This window comes from Petaurus breviceps, unplaced genomic scaffold, assembly GCF_028583685.1.
Source record: "Petaurus breviceps papuanus isolate PSGF00001 unplaced genomic scaffold, PetGlider_PUasm1.0 38, whole genome shotgun sequence".
In the NCBI taxonomy this organism is placed as follows: Eukaryota; Metazoa; Chordata; class Mammalia; order Diprotodontia; family Petauridae; genus Petaurus; species Petaurus breviceps.
Window position 1 is genome coordinate 76,822,612 of NW_027186304.1, and position 20,713 is coordinate 76,843,324.

General features: G+C 38.2%; 1 protein-coding gene across 7 annotated transcripts in view; it reads left to right on the forward strand.

The window, feature by feature from the left end:
- Positions 1–20,713, forward strand: part of TRIM55 (tripartite motif containing 55) — a 78,554-nt gene that overhangs the window by 15,523 nt on the left and 42,318 nt on the right. The gene's annotated exons all lie outside the window — the stretch shown is intronic.

The following is a 20,713-nucleotide window of genomic DNA, read 5'->3' on the forward strand; positions in this document are numbered from 1 at the left end:
ATCATATTATTTACACTGCCTCCCTACAGAATTGTTGTAGGAAAGATTTTTGTAAACTGTAATGCACTAGATAAACATAAGCTATTATTATAGTCCAAGATGGTTCTCTTCTTATTTGGTGGAGTTGAAATAGAAAACTTGTCCTGGAACAAGTTACTATCCTGCTATTATTCTTTTATATTTATTATTCAGCTTTCTATTGCACAGGTGGATAAAAATGACTTTTTGTAGTTGAAAAATGTGTTAGGATGTAAATGCATCTGCACTCGGCTCACTGAGAGCATATTCAATGTAATTCTAGTAGCAGACAGGATGATGGAATGATATATACTGTGCCCGCATGATTTTGATTTCTTCTTTGAGGTCTGTTTATGTATTTTGAAGTCTTTTCCTTCCTGACAGCTTGAAGGCTATATTTTATATGTGGACATATATTAAAATATTTTTCTTAAATCTTTATGCTTACATCCATGTATGCTTACATCTCATGTTACATCCATGTCATTTTGGACAACATTTTGGTCTATTGAAATGCTCCAGTTCCAGTTTAGTTTATTGTGTGAATTTGCAAGATACTTTGAGGTCTATATCTATAACATGGGAATTTGACATCTCAGCCCATGAAAGAGAGTGAATTTCTAATGTATAATTATAGTTACCAGGTCATGAGGTCATGTTTTAATAGATAGTTAGGTGTGAAATTTTTCTGCCAGTAGTGATGTGTTGTGAAGTTTTGGTTTCCATAAACAAATCTCACTCATTTCTCCTCCTCCTCCTCTTGCTTTCTCTACCACCTCTCCTTCTTCTTCCTCCTTCACCACCTCTTCATCCTCTTCCTTCTCCACCACCTTTTTCTCCTCTTATTCCTCCCTCTTCCTCCTTTTCCTTCTTCTCCCCCTGGAGCTTCTGTATTGACTGTTTTGCTCACATTTATCTGGGAGCTCTTAGTAAAAGAGTCACTTGGCAAGTCCATTGTTTTTCAGAACCAGCTATAAACTATATTATCATTTGGATACATGAAGGGAAAATTGTAGGGGAATGGAGGATAGTGAAAAGAATGTTGAACTTCAGAGGTTGAATCTGGAATCACAGACCCTGAGTTCAAATGCCAGATCTACCACTTAACTATGTGGTTTGGGGCAAATAACTTAACCTCTCCAGGACTTAGTTTCCTCACCTGTAAAATGAGAGGTTGAAGTAGGTAACAGTGGCCCTCTGAGTTCAGCTCTTACAGGCTCCCAAGATCAATTCATTATATTTTCAGTGTGAGCATTTATACCTTCAAAATCAGTAAACGGGATTTATTATTTTGTTGATTGTCTGGATTTTAAAAAGTGATAGAGAAAATAGTAGTAATGAATATTAAATTTAAAAGTGTGTTCTGAGTCCTTTTTTTTTTTTTTTTGGCGGGGCAGGGGGGTGGTGTCGGTGTTTGGTTTTTTTAGAGGCATTTGCTAACCATTTTCCAGCACATGCTTGACTAGGTGGCTCCTAAGGTCCTATCCAGCTTAGACCTATGATTGTATAAATGCAAATGCTTGAAATTTTAAAATAATTTTTATAGTAGATATTTTTGTTTTAATCTCATTCTAAAGAATAGGATCAGGACCAAATTCTAATAAAATAAAGAGAGGATCATAGATCTAAGTTGGAAGGGGCCTCAGAGACCATCTAGTCCAGGGGTGGGGAACCTGTGACCTCAAGGCCACATGTGGCCCACTAGGTGCTAAAGTGTGACTCGACTGAATCCTAACTTTATAGAACAAATCTCCTTAATAAAAGGATTTGTTCTGTAAAACTTGGACTTTGTCAAAAACTGTAGCTAAGGACCTAGAGCCACATGTGGCTTTGAGGCTGTAGGTTCCCCACCTCTGATCTAGTTTTAACCCCTTTAAATTTTTAAATAAGGAAACTCAAGCCCAGGAAATTTAAATGACTTGCCTGAGTTTTGACTCCTAAATTCATTGAATTGCTGCATGAGTTACAAAAATTTTATTTTATTGGCCATACATTCTGGAAAATTAATTCCTGCTCTTTCTTCCATTCCTGTTCTTGTAGTGATCTGAGAGCCAATTGGGATTCAGGTAATCTCCTTACTAATTAAATAAAGACCAAATGGAATCTTGTAATTTTTGTATAAAACTGTCAGAAAAGTCTCAAGGTCCATACTACAGGAAGTATGAGTTGGCACTGTAGTATTGTAATTTAAAAATATATATGCTAATAGAATGTCAGTTTCCATTGTAGTTATATAAGTTGTAAGTTTCCAATACTGTAGTTATATTTCCAGTGCCTGCACTGTCTGATAGACAGTTCAGTCATTTTTCAGTTGTGTCTGACTCTTTGTGACCCCATTTGACATTTTCTTGGCAAAGATACCACTCCAGCTTATTTTACAGATGAGAAACTGAGGCAGACAGGGCAAAGTGACTTTCCAAGGCTCACACAAACTAGGAAGTATCTGAGACTTGGATTTGAACTCCAGAAGAGTCTTCCTAACTCCAGGCCTGGCCTTCTATCCACTGAAGTACCTCATTGCCCCTATAGGTAGTAGATATTTAGTAAATGGTTATTGACTGAAAAAAATTAATAGTACAATGTATAAACAGGTGTATAGAATATAGGTACCATGAGTTAATCATCCTTGGTCAGGATTTCATTGAAGCATTCCATTTGGGGCACTGTCCTTTAAATATGTTATGTTATAATGTTTCCCTTAATATATTGAAAATATTCAAGGAATTTAACTAGCACAGTGATGTCCAACACAAATAGAAATGAGGGGAAGGGTGCCACTAATCTGTACATAAGAATTCCTGAAGCAATATAGTGACTTAGGTTTAAAATGTAATGTTATATGTGTTTCATTATGTTTTTATTTAGTTAACTATTTCCCAATTATATTTTAATCTGGTTTGGGCCACACTCAAGAATGTTGGGGGCTGAATGTGGCCATTGGCCATGTGTTTGATGTCTCTGGCTTAGCATATTGAATGGCTTGCTTCTATAAAGGATTTACAGAAGGAAATGGGCACGAATTTTATAGGATGGGAAGGCATGGAGGGATTTTAAACACCAGCACTAGTTTATAGATCACAGATCCAAAGTATCAAAAACATGAGAAGGCCTAGGGGAGAATAATAAAAATAGTTAAATTTGGGAAAATATAGTCTTTATAGGAAAGGATAAGAAAACTAACTTGTTAGGTTGGAAATGAGAGGAAGACTGAGTAGAGTTCAGAAACAAAGACAGTTTTCTAGCTAATGAAAAAATGTCACAAGAGAGGTAGAGAGTAGTTGCTTTCTGTTTCAGTGAGAAAACGATAAGGAAGAACAAGTTTTAATTTTGTTCAGAAATTTAGATTAGCCAAAGTGAAAAATCTCCTTACCGTGGAACCAGAAGCAATGGATGGAAGTTGGCAAAGAGGCTGATTTTGTTTTGACATAAGATTCCTTAATAATTAGGGCTGTCTGAAAATGGGCTGCCTTGTGGAGTAGTGAGTTTCCTGTCACTTAAGGACCTCAAGTCTGGATGACTACTTGCCAAGGATGTTGTAAGACAGAGTTCCTGATCAGTATAATGTGTACTCAGTGACCTCCAGGTCCATTCCAGCTCTGAGATTCTTTGTTAATAATAACTTATCTTTGTAGAACACTCTACACATCTAACAGTGTTTTCAGAAGTTACTAAAGATTTTTGAAAATTACAAAGAATATATATAGGTCTCTTTCTTTAAGGTCTTTAAGACCATTCTATTTAGAATGGCTTAAGATGATTTGCCCAGAGTCAGGAGAGGGACTAACTCTAAGGATACCTCATCTCCTCCTGGTCTCCCTTTTAAGAGAACAAGAGAATGGAGAACTGTGGGAAATGGAAATCTGTCTACTGTCATCCTTAAGGTGATTTTTTTTGGTAAAGTTTGGGAATCATGGGCAGATAATCTGTGAAGTTACACAGGAGTCAAATATTTTTAGCTCCCAGGCCTAAATGGATGTTGTGGACTAAATTCCATCCTAGAGTATGAACTAGAGAAAGCATCGTATCTCCTGATCCAGCTTTTCTTTGTCAGAGGCCAGAGTTGCTTTGTGGACCACGGTGCTCTGGTGACTTCCATTCTGTTTCTTTGCTGGTTTCTGCTTGTCTCACCAACTACTTGGGAGCACTTCTTTAAGATGTAACTGGTACTGCCTCTTTATGGTGTGGGGGTGTCAATAAACATTTATTAAGCATCTATTGTGTGCCAGGAACTGTGCTAAGCACTGGGGGCACAAAAAGGAGACAAAAAACAGTATCTTCCTTCAAGGAACTCACAATTTAATAGGGGAGACAACAAACAAATATGTACAAAAAGGCTATATATATATATATATATATATATATATATATATATATGATAAAAAGGAGATAATTAAGGGAGGAAAGCCTAAAATAAGAAAGGTTGAAAAAGACTTCCTGTAGAAGATGGGATTTTAATTGGTACTTAAAGGAAGCCACGGAAGCCAGAAGGCAGAGGTGAGGAGGGAGATCATAAGAGAGGTGGGGATGTTGTTATTGCAAATTTCTCTTCTCTGATTGGCCAAGCAGCCCTTAGGGATGGGAAAAAGAGAAGCTCCTAGAGTGGGTACATTCCTCAGCTAAAGCCTTCTGGTCTTATTTCTTTGGGCCCTAACATTATCCGTCTCTGGAGATCATTAGTTGCACATGTCTAATTATGGCACTGATTAATGTTTTTCTAGTTGTCCTTGTCAGGTGGGCTTGGCAGGGGAAATAGGGACCAGAGACAAAAGTTTCTCTTCCCCCATAAACACAGAATTTTTTATGAAATTAAAATAAGATGAAAACTAATAAGGAAAAAATTGGTAGGGAAATTTTTACCTTAAGGAATGGGGGACTAAAGCTGTGATTTCATCAGTATAGGAAACTCCCTCTGCCAGTGCTAGTCAGTACCTTTGCTGAAACTTCAAGTGTTTGAGAGTCATCTCAAGCAGTTGACCCCTTGCTAAGGGTCACATTGCCAGTATGTAACAGGTGGGACTTGAACTCATGAACTCTAAGGCGAGTTCGCTATTGATTATACCACACTGACTCTTCTACTATGGGAAAGTCTATGGGTAAACTATATGTATGTGTGTAGGTATTTATTGGGGCATTTTTGGCAGCAGCTAATGGAGCTATCTTTTTCTCCTTCAGCTGGGCCCCTCTTTTGGTCCTTCCAAACCAAAATTCAGGTCCAAGACTATCAAACCTGAAATAGAATATGGACTCAGATTTATCATACCTCATCGACAGCACTGGAGAAGTGACAGTAGTCAATTAATGCATGCAAATGGTGAAGTGTAAGATAATGTTCATATTACATATTTCTTTCTTTGGTTTTCTTCCTTCCTTCCTTCCTTCCTTCCTTCCTTCCTTCCTTCCATCTATGATCACCTAGGTAGATGACAAGGCCAAAGAATTTGTTACCAAGTGACTACACTTTTGTTAATAAATGTCTCTGAATTTACTTAGGAAATTGCCCTAGGAAAGCAGCCTTTTGGCAGGACCATATTCAGTTTGATAGAATCTGTCAGAGTTTGTGCTAACGTGGCATTATCTTTGAGAGCTTAGGGTCACTTTTATACTATAGCGAGGCATAGAGAGATGTCTCACTGGAAAGGAGAGTGGGCCCAGTCATGTACTTAGAGGATGAGGGATAACCAGTGGGTGGCCCACATGCTTCATTGACATCCACACTATGTCAAGAGCTCTGGTTGAGACCCCTGAGAAGGTTGGGTGGAGGAGTGGAGGAGTCACGAGATCACATCAACAAGAGTCGTGTAAAATAGGTTGGCATGGATAGGTTATGGTGTGTTTTATTGGAGGGAATACATATTTTTAAATATCAAAGTGTAGAAAGTCAAGTAGATAAATTTGGTTTTAAAAAAATCAGTTTTTAAATTACCTAGCCACGAATAAGGAAACTGATTGCTAAAACAGAAGTTATTCTGCATGAATAACTTAAAACACATATGCATTTTTACTATAACAGCTAATAATCAAACAGACTTTCTCACTTACACTGAAGAATATAGCATTTCCTTCTGTTATCTGTACTATGTTTTAAAATGGTTAATATGTTTTGTAACCACAGCTAAGTGGTGCAAAAGCACTGGGCCTGGAGTCATGAAGACCTAAGCTCAATTCAAGCCTAAGATACTTACTAGCTATGTGACTCTGAGAAAGTCACCTTTGTTTCCCTCAGTTTCCTCATCTATAAAATGGGGATGATGGTAGCACCTGCTTCCCAGGTTTGTTGTTAGGATCAAATGAGATAATATTTATAAAGTGTTTTACAAACCTTCAGGTGCTCTATAAATGCTAGTTAAGATTATTATTATAAAACCAGCACTAGAAGCAGTTCCCCAAAATGGATTCCAGAAATATTTAGAGCTATGACAGGATTATTGGAAATTCTTAAAAATCTGTCATTTTTCAGATGTCAGATAAGCTCATCAAATGTTTGTGATTAGCTTGTAAACAAGTTCTTTTCAGTGTTCAAGAGAAACAAATGTATCCAGTTTATTTATATACTTCCCTTTGGGAGGAATAATATTAATAGCCTGACTCCCTTCTGTTGCCTTTCATACCCACTGACATAGGATGAATTGAAGTCCATGTCAAAATACTCCCCTAAGGAAAGTCAGGTTTTCTAGGGATGGGGAGAGCCAAATGTGGTGAGGCAATTCACTTCTATCAGTGACCCATCCTAAGTATGACTCCAGCCTGGCCCCAGGTCATCCTTAACCCAATGGAGACAAAGTCAGGGCCAATAGCTTCTCTGAGATTTAGATCATGGGTGCATTACTTTACAATAATTGTTGGGCAGCTAGGTGGCACAGTGAAGAGAGCACTGGCCCTGGAGTCAGGAGGACTTTACAATAATTGTGTAGTAGTTTCTGATCAAAGAAGCCAGTAATAGAGAACATAAAAGACGTTCTGAGACTGACCTGGACCTCTTGGACTAAAGATTTTCTGGACTAATTGAGAGAGCAGCTGAGTGTCCTAATGGATAGAATTGCTACAGTTGGTGTCAGGAAAACTGAATTGAAATCCTGCTCCAAACACTTACTTCTGGGGAAGTCATTTCAGTTCTTTCAGCTTGAGTTTCCCTATCTTCAAAATGGCAGTAGTATTTAGAACCTATCCTACAGTATTTTGTGAGGATCAAGCAAGATAGTATATGTAATGTGCTTTTGCAGACTTTAAATTACTATGCAAATGTTAGCTATTATCACTTGGAGACATTGCCACCTGAAGCCCAGGGAGATTAGTCTTGACCCCTGTATCAACAATGCAATATTCACAATGCCTACAGTAACTATAAATATGGTGATATGGTTATTAATCACAAAATATACCAGGCTCTCTACATGGGGGACAAAGCTAGAACATTTATTCAAATACCAGAAAACTCAGTCCCAAAACCAGAAAGTTAAAGCTATCACAGTAGTTACGAAGTTGGCACATGTAGTTAATGTAGTAAACACCCACATTCTCAAGCCTTCAAAACAGAGCAGGCTACCTAAGACAAAGATCCTCCTCTCCTCACTCACAGCAACTGCTCAGTGTCCACGAAGCTCGATCCCAGCAGCTCTGGCCCCCTGCAGTTCCTGTCCTTGGCCGTCCTTAGCAGAAATTCTGGCTGGCTCAAAAACAGGAGTTTGCACTGCTGCCGCCACACTTCATCACCTCACACACTCTAGCTTGGCTCCCACATCCTCTTGCCCCACCCCTGCTACATCAGCAAGTTCAAGGGGCATGGAAGACCTTCAAATCCCATAACCATTACAACCTCAAACTCAGAACAGCTATAGGAATGTAGGAAGTTGGACAGTGACTCTCTCCATTGGTTTCAGCTCCAGATGGACCATGGTGATACTTAAGATCATGTGGCTATCATGTTTAATGAAACAAACTGCTATATAATAGGCTTTATGGATATGGAATGTATCTTGGTATCTAGTATCTTGGTATCTATTTACCCTTTTTCCTAAAGAGAACTGACCTTTCATAGGTCCCAAGATTGTTAAGTGATCAACACCTTGTATAGATTATCTCCTTTTAGTCTCAGAACAATTCTGCCAGGTTGATGTTCTAGATATCCTTTGCAGCACGCTGAAAATTTTGTTTGTTATAGCTTTAGAACCTCTGAAATTTTAGGACTTTCTTGAGTCTCTCCTCCACTATATTTGACTTCACCGGGGAACTGACTATGAATAGGACACCCAGTTTTTTGTAATATGACTTATATAGGTAGGCTTTTGAAATATAGAAGAATCCAAATTGAGGAATACGTAGTCTCCTGGAGGCAACTAGTGGCACAGTGGACAGGTTACTAGGCCTAGAGTTAAGAAAACCTGGATTCAAATCCATCCTCAGATGACTGGCTGTGTGATCCTGGGCAAGTCATTTAAACTCCATCTACCTCAGTTGCCTCATCTGTAAAATGGGAATAACAATAGCATCTACCTCCTAGGGTTGTTGTGAAGATCAAATTAGATAATATTTGTAAAAAGCATTCAGCAATGTCTGGCACATAATAGGCCCTATATGAATGCTTATTTCCTCCCTCCCTCCTTTCAGGTCTCTAGAAAGGGAAAAGCCATTTGTAGACACCTGGAACTTTTGGTGGGATTTGGAAATAGCTTACTTCCCTTCAGTGGGTTGGTAGTATGTTAATAGCTTTGGCACGACCCCAAAGTTTTGTTCTTTCAGCAGTTGACAGGCAGCTGCCCGGCATTTCAGAGTTCAGGAGAAAATGCTAGGGATCCAAATCTAATTACTAAACTGCCTTCAATTATATATGAAGAAATGTCACCAAACATAATCTCCAAAGTCCCTTCCTGCTCTAAAATTCTGTGGCCTATGACCTATATCGCCTCCCAACCCACACAGAACCCCCAAGTGATATTTGTACTTCTTGGAAGTCAACCATCAACCGTCTAAAATAGTTTAATCTTTTTTTTTTACACTTACTAAGCAGTCAGTCACTTTTGTATATTGGCAACAAGGCCATATGAGTAATTTCAGTGACCTGGAAGTGACATTGTGTTCTAAAATGAATTTAATCTCAGCACTCTTTTCTTTCTTTATTTCTTTTCCCCAGGGGATGTTATAGGGTCAGTGGGAAGAACAGAAAGTAGATGTCTATATTTACCTACTCAATTGAGGTCTAGAATCAGATAATGTGGATAGACTTCCAATTAAGACCTAAGTGGTGGAAATGTTTTTTTTTTTTAAAGATTCTCAACCCAATGAGGTGTAGGTTAGTATTCTAACAAAACAGCTTTAAGCAAAACTCTTCTTTGCAAGATTAATAAACCTCTGTAGCTGACATTTCTCCTGGGCTCTCTAAGTTTCTTGCCTTTGTTTGCTAAAGGAGCTAACCCTGGGTGACTCAGTAAAAGGAAATGAATTTGTATTACAAACGAAGCTAGCATATTCAAGTAATTTGCCCATTGACTAAATCTGTGTTCTTTGTCACCCAGAGCTTTCTAGAATCCAAACCAGATTGCTGCATGACTCTTGGAACTACTGTGTGGGGATGGAGGGTGAAGGGAGATGAGATAGATATGGGTGGGCCTTGTTTAGCTGCAGCTGCTCCATTACGAGTGAATTATTTGAATCCTTTTCAACTCTATTTTGGTTAATGATGCATCTGTCCCTTGTGTGGTCATAGCAGCAGAGGAGAGGAAATTTTCTCAGGTCTTAATGTGGTTTCTCCTCACTCTATCTTCTTCTTCTCAGCTGTCAAAGTGATCTTCCAAAGGCTTATATCTATCCATCTCTCTGTCTTTCCCCTGCTCCCCACACACACCCATACATCTCACCAACTCAGTAAACTCCACTGACTACCCCATCACCTACAAGATTAAATATGAAATCTCCTGTTTGATATTCAAAGCCCTTCCTAATCTGCTTCCTCTCCTACCTTGCATCTTTCTAAATGATCTGTGATCCAGTGACACTGGTCTCTTTGACACTTCTCAAAAAAGACGCTGCCTCCCAACCCTGTACATTTTCATTAGCTGTCCCAGGACTCAGAATTCTCTCCCTCTTCATCTCTGCCTCCTGGCTTCTTTGAAAATTCCATCTTCCATAGGAAGACTTTTCAGATCCCTTTTAATTATCATGCCTTCCCTTTGTTGATAATTTTCCATTTAAATTGAAATATTGTTCATCCATAATTGTTTGGAAGTTGTTTCCCCTATTAGACTGGGAGATGCTTGAGAGCAGGGAATCTCTTTGGGATTTTTTTTTGTGTCATCTGTGCTTAGCACAGTGCTAGGCACATAATAGCTGTTTAATAAATGTTTATTGATTGATTGAAAATATCCCTGCATTTACTAAATATTTTGAAATCTATGTACCCTTTAGAGTTGGAAAGAGCTATATTAAAACAGTCAGGATGGTATAGTAGAAAAAATGTTTCCTTTAAGAAGCCCTCATCCTCTGTAGAAACCAGGAGGGGAGAGATAGTTATTAAGTTTCTCCTCTAGGAGCGAGATCAGTCTACACTTAGAACACAGGTAAAAGTCACTCAACCATGGCAGATATATAAGCATAACAAATAGCTCACACTTAATGTGTGTGAGTCACTGCACTATTCTCAATATTGGTTGGTAATGGGTGAGCCTTGTTTCTTAAAACTCCTGAAAGTTTGTGCCATAAATAATTTTTGGCCAATGATCACTTACTAACTGGACTACCCCAATCAAATTCCTTTCCTTTATCTCAACAACTCCTCTTTAGCCAAAGCCATACTCACTGGGTCCCCTTCAATCTAGTACCAATTTCCTTTCTCTTTCTGGTGAATTTGTACAATCTACCAATGTTCTCCATCAATGTGCTTAACCTACTAATTGTTTCACTCAGGTTATCTCACTTACCTTGCCTATTCCAGCCACCTGGCTTCTTCCAATCTTTCTTGGGTTCACCTCTTCAGATTTTATTCCCTAATCCTACTTAATCTTCTTTAATCTGATAAATCTTCTTTAAATGTCCCCAAACCTCTTTTTCCCCCCAATCTGAATACATACCTGGGCCTAGAGATTGGTCTTCAAATTTTCCAGTATTCCTCCTAAATTTTGTCAAATTTCTCTTCATATTAAACCTCTTTCTTTCTTCCTTTTTTTTTTCTTCCTTTCTTTCTTTCTTGAGTGGGGAAGGCAGGACAATTGGGGTTAAGTGATTTCCTAAGGTCACACAGCTGGTTAAGTGTCTGAGGCTGGATTTGAACTCAGGTCCTCCTGATTCCAGGGCTGGTGCTCTATTCACTTCGCCACCTACCTGCCCTGTAGACCTCTGATTTTCCTCCATAGTTCAAACCTAAGTCACCTATGTAATTTTTTTTCTCCCTTCTTTTCTTATTTGACTTAAATCCCTTTCTTTTCCTCTTCTTCTCCCACAGAAACTGAAGCACGAATATGAGGTAATAATCTCAGTGTATTCTGGCCTTATCAGACCTCCCCTAGAGTATTATGTTCTTTTTTGGGCTCTATACTGAAAGGACATTGATAAAATGGAGGGTGTCCAGAGGAGGGCAGCCTGGATAGTTAAGTTATTAAGCATTGTCAACCTCCACAGAATTTGTTCTAAGGAAAGACAAACAGAATTAGGTTGGGTCCACATTTTAAATTTCACTCACAAGCTGGTTACATGCATTGCATGGGAGTTATAGTCCAGAACTGGCTGGATTTGGGGGTTGGGGGTACAGTTATAAGAGTAGATGTTCCCAAGGGGTACCAATCAACTCTGATTGGTCAACACACTGGGAGGTGGGCTATATTAAAACGAGGGTGTTTGGGTAATGGCTTAAATCACTTAATCTTTGTCAGACATCAGTTTCCATATCACCTGTCTCCACAACAGGGAGGAATCTACATTTTCTCAGACCTGTCTGGGCAACACAATGAGCAGGAATAGAGCCATTAGATTAGATAAAGGGGGATGGGGGAAGCTCTGAGTCTCCAAGATAATGATTACTAAGAAAAATCATTTTTCGTAGCATTTATTAAGCACCTTATATGTACCAGGCTTTGTTTTAGCTACTGAATAGTGAAGGGCCTTAAGTTCATGGCATATGAATATCAGCTGAAGGAAATGGAGGTGTTTTGTTTCTTTTTTTTTTTTCTTCAGGAGAAAAGAAGAGGGGGGGAATGGGGATGGGATGGGACATGAGAGCTGTGCTCATATATTCGAAAAAAGAGGGATTAGACTTATTTTGTGTGAGCAAAACTGAAGGCAATGAGTAGAAGTTACAGAGAGTCAAATTTTAACTTGATCTCTGGAAAAAAAAATCTTAATGTTTAGAGCAGTTCCAGAATGGAATGGGTCGCCTTTGAGAAGTGGAGGGGTCCCCCTCCTACATAGTCTTCCAGCAGAACTTGGCCGACCACTTGTTAGGTGTATTGTCCTGGGCATTCCTTTATTGTTTAGGTTGGGTTGTTAGATGGCTCATGCTCAGCTCTCAAGTTTTGGGATTCTCTGGCTTTTCAATCAGAGGGTCTTGGTTCCAGTCCCAGCTCTGCAACTTACTGATTGTGTGACCTTGGGCCAAGTCCCTTATCCTCTGCAAGCCTTAGTTTCTCCTCTATAAAATGAGGGTTTCAAAGTGGATTGACCTTCAGCTCTAGGATCTTATGATTCCAGAGAATCTGGTTCTCTCAGGTTAATTCAAAGAACACTGGTCTTCTAGTCGGAAGACTTCATTCATTCATTCAACAAGCATTTTAGTATCCACTATATGCTGGGCATGGTGCTAGTATCTTGTCAACATCCAGAAACTTTGTTCTAAGGAAAGACAAACAGAATTAGGTTGTGTCCATGTTTTCAATTTCACTCACAAGCTGGCAACATGCCTTGCATGGGAGTTGCAGTCCAGAGCTGACTCAATTTGGAGGATAGTGGTACGGTTATATGCGTTTGAAGAGTAGATGTTCCCAAGGGGGGCCAATCAACTCTGATTGGTGAACACACTGGGAGGTGGGCTATATTAAAATGAGTGTGTTGGGGTAGTGACTTAAGTCACTTCATGTTTGATAAAGATAAAGAAAAACTTACTAGCTGTGTCACTGTGAACCCTGAACCTTGGTTTCCCGGGGATTCTGTCGGAGGGAGATAATAATATTTGTACTATATGCCTCACAGCATTGTTACAAAGAAATTCTATAAGTGTGAGCCATTATTTTTATTACTAAGGCAACATAACTAATTGTTAATGACTTCTTTGGAGTGTTGGATGAAGCCGACCTTCAAAGAAGATTCCAGATACAAATATATTTGTTTCTATATCTTTGTCTGCTGAAATCAACTTGAGTATTTCTGCATGTGGGTCATAGTGGGGATCAGGGAACAGAAGCTAAAGCTGTATACATTAAGGAATCATGGTCAAGAAAATGTTGGCACAGCAGCTTTGCTTATGAAACTTTCCCTTTTCAGTTCTATTTCTTCTCCTCACCCACACATGGGTGCCTAAAATTGGGGTCCTTTACCCCTTGTGATTTTGTTTCGTGTTTGCTTTAAACAATGTAAAACCACTGCTGATGATTCTTTATTTAGCAATAATAGCTGTGTTAAAATCTACTTAAACAAATGGAGAGACCGAATCAAAGCCATGTCTATAGAGGGACAAAAAATGCTTTAAAAAAGGCTAGTTATTAGGATACTTAGTTAATATTACATAAATTTCTAGAACTTAGAGCTGGAATGTACCTTAGAAGTCATCTAAGCTGATGAACTCAGAGTACAGATTAAAGCATGTTTTCATCCTTCCTTCCTCCTATTTTTCTCTCTGGCTAGTGCAGGAATTTGTCTTTGCATGACTATACAAATTTGTAATGGGTTTTGTTTATCTTGGCTTCTCAATGATTGGGGGAAGGCAGAAGGGAGGGAGACAATTTAGTACTGAAAATTAAATAAAATTGAATTTTTAAGAAAAAAAAGTTATTGGGGCGGCTAGGTGGAACAGTGAATAGAGCACCAGCCCTGGAGTCAGGAGGACCTGAGTTCAAATACAGCCTCAGACACTTGACAATTAGTGTGTGACTTTGGGCAAATCAACTTAACCACAATTGCCCTCCAAAAAGCAAAAAAAAAAAGTTGTTTAAACTAACTTCTTCATTTAAAAATTTTAAAAATATTTGCAATTTATTATTTATTTTTACACATTCTTTTCTTTTTTTGAATTTTGAGTTTCCAAATTCTCTCTCCCCCTTACTAGAAGGCACACAATTATACATATAAAATAATGCAAAACACATTTCCATTTTAGCTGTATTTTAAAAAAAGCAAAAAAAAAGTGAGAAAATTATACATCAATTTGCACTCAGAGTTCACCAGTTTTCTCTCTGGAGGTGGATAGCATTTTCTGATCATGAGTCCTTTGGAATTGTCCTGGATCTTCACAGCTGGTCATCATTACAACATTGCTGTTACTGTGCATGATGATCTCCATGTTCTTCCCATTTCACTTTGCATCAGTTCTTTTAGGTCTTGCCGTGTTTTTCTGAAATCAGCTCCCTCGTCATTTCCCACAGCACATTACTTCATCATAATCATATCACAACTTGTTCTGCCATTCCCCAATTGATGAGCATCTCCTCGATTTCCAGTTCTTTGCCACCACACAAAGAGCTACTATAAATGTTTTTGTACATATAGGTACTTTTCCTTTTTCTTTGATCTCTTTGGCACACAGACCCAGTAGTGATATTGCTGTATCAAAAGGTATACACAGTTTTATAGCCCTTTGGGCCTAGTTCCAAATTGTTTTCCAGAATGGTTGGACCAATTCTCTGTGCCACCAAGGGTTCATTAGTGTACCTATTTTCCCCTCATTCTCTTCAGTGTATGTCATTTTGGTTAAGTGTGAGGTGGTACCTCAGAGTTGTTTTAATTTGCCCTTTTCTAATCTAAAATCATTTAGAGCATTTTTATATGACTATAGATAGCTCTGATTTCTTCTGAAAACTGCCTGTTCTCCCACATTTTTTAAAGATCAGGAAACTATGGCCCAGAGAATATAAGTTATTTGCAAAAGATCAGGTTCAGAGCCTCTGGCACAAAATTCAGTGTGCCTTCCACAATACCTCCCAGCATATGGCACTTGGAGGTTTATAAAAGACCCTATCTTCTCGTAATAAACCTAAAAGAAGGGTAGATGCTAAAGCGTAGCTCCTGATACATTGGTTTCTAAGAACATGTTCTGATCAGGGATTCTATTTTTTTACTTTTAGTGTAGACATCTTGGTCTTATAGAGACACAATCACCTTATATCTCCATGTTTCACTGTGTATAGTTAAAGGCCTCCCTGCCCCTCAGATAATTAATTTTGGGCAATGCTTCTTAACATTTATCTCTCAACAGGCAGCGTTATGTATTCATTTCTGATGAGAGCTTTGCAGACAACTTTAGTTTAAGCTCTTCCAGGACACTGACCTCCAGCAGGGAATACTGCCCTGACTGTACTGTATAAAGGTCAGGTTGGTATCTGAGGCCTTCCAGCTGAATCAGCCTGGAGGCCAACGCCAAGGGCAACAGTGATGGAGGGTTTTCCTCTCTCACTCTTGCAATGTCAGACAAAATTTAAAAAGACTGTTCCTCAGACTGAAGAAGGATATAGGAAATATTAAAAGAAGAAATTAATAGGCAGGAAAATAATCATATGGTCCCATTTAACAATTTTAAAAGACAGCATATATCCTGCCAAATAACGTGTGTGTGTGTGTGTGTGTGTGTGTGTGTACCCACATATGAAATTCCTGGACTTGGGTTCAAGGAATCCTAACTTTTCACTCAAATGAGAAAGTTTGTTAAGAGCAAAGAGAAATTTTTTTTTTTTTTTGGCCAGGAAGTTGTTGCAGAGCAAAGATAAAGTTGGCTGCTATCATGAGTTTGCAGACAACAAGATGCCTTTGAAGCATGTTAACTGTAGACATTTCCATAATGCAAAAGCTTACATTCCTTTCTGATTATATTTTTCAGGTTACTATAAAATCAACACTGACAGCATTTTAGGTGACATTTATAAAGGTACTTTGCAGAACTAAATGGCAAAGCAATCACTACTGATAACTTTGTCTCTTCCCCTGACTAATTTCCCCTTTGGTAGCAAATACTTGTTGAACACTGTTCTCCAGAGAAGAAATGAACAAGCCAGGGAAGGAGTCAATTCTAAATTCACTGACTTTCACATAACTTGGTTGAACCCCTATCTTAAAATGAAATGTTAAAAGGATACTTCCACTTAAAGTTATCCCATATTGCACCCACCTCCACAGGAAATACACAGACCTTTCCTTAGTGTGATGTCTGGGTTTTATCTCATACTGGAAATTAATATTCAGTTTACCTCACAATTTAAGCTGGCTTCTAAGAATTTAGTGGAACTGACTGACTTGGAAACTCAAATGAAAAAGCCTCATTTCCTTATTTTAGAAACAAGTTTGCTTCCTCTTATTGTCTTGCATATGTATACACATTGAAGTTATGCAATATCTGTACAGCAAAACAAAAGCAAAAAATAAACAAGAAACAGACATGTGGGGGGGAGGGTAGTTATAGGTCCTTTAAGCATTATAAACCTGTAAATATTTATTCATAGTCCATTCCTATCCTCTAAAAGATAATGATATCATTTCAAGCCATCCTGAAAAGATGACACATCTTGCCTCATTCCACTTTATGCAGCATATAGAGAGATTTTATTTTTTAAATAGAGAACTATTGGTTTATTAGTAGTTATCCAAAGAACAGCAACAAAATCTCCCAATATTTTTAGTTAGTCAACTATCACGTATTAAAGTGTCCACTCTGTGCCGGTCAGTGTGTTAAATCCTAGAAATACAAAGAAAGGTTATATTAGAAATTAGAAATAATCAATAAAGGGAAGATTTTAGAATTAAGAGTGACTAGGAAAGGTTTCCTGTAGACGGTGAGATTTTATCTAGGACTTGAAGGAAGCCAGGGAAAGGAGGCAGAGATGAGGTGGGAGAGCATTCATCACAGGCATAGGAGACAACCAGTGCAAAGAAGGTCAGTGTCACTGGATATATATGGGGTATATGGGGGTGAGTATGGTATGAGAAGATTAGGAATAGTTTTCTTACCAGTAAAGTAACGGGAGGCTAGATTCTGAAGAGCTCTGAATGTCAATGGGAGGATTTTATATTTAGTAATAGAGACAATAGGGAGCCACTGGAATTGATTGAATGAGAAAAGGCTACATAGTCTGAGATGCCCTTTAGGAAGATCAGTTTGACAATTGAATGGAAGACGTACTGTAGTGGGAAAAAGACTTGAGTCAGGGAAACCAACTAGCAGGCTATTGCAATAGTCCAGGAGTAAGATGATGAAGGCCTACACCAGGCTGATAGCAGTGTCAGAGGAGTGAAGGCGCATAGATGAGAGATGCTACAAAGGTAGAAACTATAGTACTTGGTAAATGATTGCATGTGGTGGGGCGGTGAGAAAAAGTGAGGAACTGAGTATGCTTAAGTTTAAAGCTCAGGTGAGTGGGAGGATGGTTCTACCTTCTACAATTATAGAGAAATCAGGAAGAAGGGAAGGTTTAGGGAAGAATGAAAATGAGTCCAGTTTTGGTCACATTGAGTTTAAGATGTCTAAGAGACATCTGGTTTGAGATATCTAGTAGGCAGTTGGAGATGAGAGACTAAAGATGAAGAGAGAAGTTAGGGCTAGACAAATAGATCTGAGAATTATCTTTATAGAAATGACAGTTAAATTCAAGGGAGCTGATGAGATCACTGGTTAGATTAATGAAATAGTACAGAGAACAGAAGAGTTTCCAGGATAGAATTTGGGGGGATATCCACTGTTAGGAGGTATGACCTCGACAAAGATCCAGCAAAGGAGATTGAAGAGATGTCAGACAGGTAGGCGGAGAACCAGGAGTTTTAGTGTTACTAAAACCTAGAGAAAAGAGAGAATCAAGAAAAGGTCAAAGGCTGCAGAGAGGGTAAGAAGGATGAGGACTGAGGAAAGATTTGACAATTAAAAGATCACAAAGCTAGCCATGTGACCTTGGGCAAGTCACTTAACCCCAAATGCCCTACCTTCCCCCCTCCAAAAAAAAAAGCAAAAAAAAGATCACTGATAACTTTGGAAAGAGGCATTGTGGTTGAATGATGATGTTTAAAGCCAGACTGAAGAATTAATAAGATAGTTAAAGTAAAAGGAAATGTAGGCATCAATTTGAGACAGCTTTCTCAATGAGTTTAGTCACAAAAAGGAGGAGAAATACAGGGTAATAGATAGCTAAGAGATAAATAGGTCAGTGAGGATTTTTCGAGATATGGGTGTGGTTTTTGTAGGCAGGCAGTATAGTAAGGAAGCAGCCAGCACACAGGGAAAGAAGGTGAGTGAGGAAGTGAGGATGACAGAAGGGGTAATCTAATGGAGGAGATGAAGTGGAACAGAATCACTTGTGCATGTAGAGGGATTTGCATTGGCAAGAAGAGCCCCCTCTGGGGCAGCTAGGTGGCACAGTGAATAGAGCACCAGCCCTGGAGTCAGGAGGACCTGAGTTCAAATCCGGCCTCAGACACTTAACACAAAAACTAGCCTTGTGACCTTGGGCAAGTCACTTAACCCCAATTGCCCTACCTTCCCCCCTCCAAAAAAAGAAAAAAAAAGGAATTCTTGGGGCAGCTAGGTGGTGCAGTGGCCCTGGAGTCAGGAGCACCTGGGTTCAAATCCAGCCTCAGACACTTAACACTTTACTAGCTGGGTGACCTTGGGCAAGTCACTTAACCCCAATTGCCCTATCTTCTCCCCCCTCCAAAAAGGAAAACAAAAGCAAAAAAGAAGAGCTACCTCTTCATGTTATATAGGGAAAGGGGATAGTGGTGGGAGGATATGCTTATTTCAGATCAGTTTTGCAGCATGTAATTTGATAAAGGCTGAAAAACTTTAATCTGTAAAATACCAAAGGTCATCACCAAAAACCTGAATGTTCCCAAGTACAGGGAAAGTTAACTATTTTTAGAAAGAATTTCTCCACAAGCTCTTTTAGGTAATCAAAAAATAGATGGCACTTATCTTCCCAGTAAGATCAAGAGTGAAGCACGGATGCCCAGTATCACCATTTTTTTTTCAATATTGTACTAGAAATGCTCACTATAGCAGTAAGAGAAGAAAAAGAAATTAGAATAGGCAATGAGGAAACAAAGCTCTCACCCTTTACAGATGATATGATGGTATACTTCAAGAATCCTAGAGAATCAACTAAAAATTAGTTGAAATAATTAACAACATCAACATAGTTGCAGGATATTAAAAAAAAAAAAACCCACACAAATCATCAGCATTTCTAGGTATTACCAACAAAGTCCAGCAGAAAGAGATAGAAAAAGAAATGCCTTTAAAATATCTGTATATATATATATATGTATACATATAAAGTATATCTATATATAGAGAAAGATATATGTATATATATCTATATATAGATATAGATATAAAGTACTTGGGAGTCTATCTGCCAAGACAAACCTAGGAACTAAATGAATACAATTATAAAACAATTTTCACACTAATAAAGTCAGATCTGAGCATTTGGAATTCATTACTTATGGGTAGGCAGAGCCAATATAATAAAAATGACAATTCTACCAAAATTAATTTACTTATTCAGTCATACCAATAAAACTACCAAAAATCATTTTATAGAGCTAGAAAAAATGATAACAAAATTCATCTGGAAGAAAAAGAATAGCAAGGGATTCAATGAAAAAAAATGTGAAGGAAAATGGCCTACCAGTATCAAATCTTAAATGGTATTATAAAGTGGTAGTCATAAAAATATATGGTAGTAGCTAAGAAATAGAGTAGTGGATCAGTGGAATAAATAGGTAGTAGTAAATAATAGTAGTAATAGTGTAGTAGAGTAATAAATAGTAGTAAATGACCTTAGTAATCTAGTGTTCAACAAACCTAAAGATCCAAGCTTTGGGAGTAAAAACTCAACATTTGATAAAATTCCTGGGAAAACTGGATAGCAGTTTGGCAGAAACAAGGTATAGATCAACATCTCACACTGTCTACCAAGATAAGGTCAAAATGGGTATATGGTTTAGACTTAAGGAATGATATCATAAGCAAATTAGAGGAGCCTGGAAATTTTTGCCTGAGAGATCTATGAAGAAGGGAAGAATTTATGACCAAATGAGATAGAGAGCACTGTGGGATACAAAATGCATAGTTTTGATTACATTAAATTAAAAAGGGTTTTCACAAACAAAATCATTGCAGCCAAGATTAGAAAGAAAACAGGAAACTGGGGGAACATTTTTTTACACCAATTGTCTTTGACAAAGGCCTCATTTCACAAACATAAAGAACTAAATCAAATTTATAAGTACACAAGTCATTCCCCAATTGACAAATGATCAAAGCGTATGAACGGGCAGTTTTCAAAAGAAGAAATCAAAGCTATCTATAGTCATATAAAAATGCTCTAAATCACTATCGATTAGACAGATGCTAATTAAAACAACTCTGAGGTACCACCTCACACCTATCATATTGGCTAATATGACAGAAAAGGAAAATGACAAATTTTCAGGGGGGATGTGGAAAAATTGAGATATTAATGCACTGTTGGTGGATTGTGAATTGTTCCAGTCATTCTAGAAAGTAATTTGTTACTAAGTC